The sequence below is a fragment of the Nanorana parkeri genome, unplaced genomic scaffold (genome assembly GCF_000935625.1).
Source record: "Nanorana parkeri isolate BGI_ZX_2015 unplaced genomic scaffold, ASM93562v1 scaffold113, whole genome shotgun sequence".
Lineage (NCBI taxonomy): Eukaryota > Metazoa > Chordata > Amphibia > Anura > Dicroglossidae > Nanorana > Nanorana parkeri.
The window spans coordinates 2,069,893-2,071,897 of NW_017306381.1; the positions used below are offsets into that span (position 1 = coordinate 2,069,893).

Genomic DNA, 2,005 nt, shown 5'->3' on the forward strand with positions numbered 1-2,005 from the left:
ACATGGGGGGGGGGGGCACAAGAAGAAAAGGCCAGTGTAATGGCTTGTTTGAGGGAGCAGGGACTAACCTCCCTAGCCTGAGACACTGGTCAGTCCTAGCGAAAGCCAGGAGATGCAAAGAGGGCAGTGGGGCCCTAAAGGTGCCCCAGACGCCCCCAGGGGGCACAATGCCCACAATGCCATGACACCGGGAGTCAAGGGGCCTCGGCAGGAAGCCCGAGCCCCGTCTGGAGAGGGGTATGCAGCCCCGTGACGTCACGGCAACCTACAGACACACACACTCTTACCTCACACGTTATCACCTCGCTCCCTCTCAGCCTCCGGGTTCCCCCCAGCTTCTCGCGCCGCTTCCGCTTCCGGTCCCCGCGGGGAAGCGCGTGAACCGGTCTGCGCGCGACCCCCCTCCCCTCCGCTTCCTGCCGCGTGTATGCGCAAGCTCAGGCTCCCGCTGCTGCCTCCATCTTAACTAAGGGCAGCGCCGTGTGGGCTGCCCGTCTTCGGAGCACAGCCGAAAGCCCCCAGCGGAGAGCGGCGGCGACAGCACGAGTTGGCACATTTGGAAGAACCTATCGTCTCCGTTCCTCATAGGCTCGACAGATCGGTGGAATACCGACTGCCCACATCTAACATGTCCGCCCGCTTCCCCAGACAGTGACGTCACCGGAGCGCCGTATGCCGTCTGAGGAATCCGCAGCCCAGAGTCTGGCCACGCCCCCTGCCTGCTGGACGAGGGCGGGTTATTTTTTTTTCGAGGCCGCCATTTTTTTGCAGCAAATTATCTTTATTGACAAATTGTTTATTGTACAGTGCTGCAAACTCTCGGGATGTAATGAAAGATGAATGGTTGCGGAGCTGTGAGCTCATGCTGCAACCCGGGCCTCGCTCAGCCTCTCACCACACACTCACTGTGCACACAAAGCTTCATGAGCGGCTGGTGATGCTAAAGAGAACCTGTCATTAATCAGATTCAAGTTACATTGCAATAAATGGCACACGCAAAGCATCATGGGATGCTGAAGAGAGCCTGTCACCACTGATATGGAAGTGAAATTGTAATACATGTCACCGGTGATATTTACATTAGGGATGCACTGGTGCCATTTTTTCCAGGCCGAGTACGAGTGCCGATACTTTTCCTCAAGTACTCGCCCATACCAATTACCGATACCTTTTATTTAGTGTCGTGACAGTTTTTCTAAAACAATATAGTGGTGGAGTGCCCGGGCCTCAGCAATACATTATATAGAAATGCAGTATAATATGAAGCTACATACTCTGTGTTGCTCACCGGGGCTGTGCGGCGTCTCAGCTGTGCGGTCTGACCAGGGCTGTGTGCGGTCTCACCAGGGCGGTGCGTGGTCTCAGAAGGATGTGCACGGTCTCCCAAGGGTTGCATGCGGTCCCACTAAGTCCTAGCAGTAGAGGGACTACAAATCTCAGCAATACATTATATAGCAATACAGAATAATATGAAGCTACAGGCTCTGTGTTGCTCACCAGGGCTGTGCGGGGTCTCGGGCGGCTGTGCGGTCTGACCAGGGCTGTGCGTGGTCTCAAAAGGAGGTTCGCAGTCTCCCCAGAGCTGCATGCAATCTCCCCAGGGCTGCGTGCGATCTCCCCAGGGCTGTGTGCGATTTCCCCAGGGCTGTGTGCGATCTCCAAAGGAAATGTTTGGCTGGCCGGTGCTGTAAACAGCCACCACAAGGTCCCCACAAGACTGCCATGAGGTCCCCCGCAAGTGCGGGAGCTCACTGCAGCCGCTTGTGTTTAAACATTTAAAGTGCCGGCGCTTAGTGTCGGGGCATTTTACTGGCATCGGTATCGTTGCATCCCTAATTTATATCAAATGACAATAAATAAATACTATTAATACACAATACTCCATCCATACCTCTGGCCAGAGATAGCCTGGCATTGTGCTACAATGGTAGGTCGGGTCTTTTCTGCCCGTGCGTGCCCGTCTGGCGACGGCAACCCGCCAATGCTGCAGTGCCGTCCGTACGTT

The 2,005-nt window shown here is 55.3% G+C and overlaps 1 protein-coding gene across 8 annotated transcripts in view; it reads right to left on the minus strand.

Annotated features, from left to right (window-relative positions):
* ZNF384 (zinc finger protein 384) overlaps window positions 1-405 on the minus strand; it is a 36,158-nt gene extending 35,753 nt beyond the window's left edge. For all 8 annotated transcript variants that reach the window (XM_018553219.1, XM_018553225.1, XM_018553223.1 and 5 more), the window contains exon 1: window positions 288-405. The gene's annotated coding sequence lies outside the window, so the exon portion shown is untranslated. The remainder of the gene's footprint in view (window positions 1-287) is intronic.
* Between the last annotated feature and the right edge of the window lie 1,600 nt (window positions 406-2,005).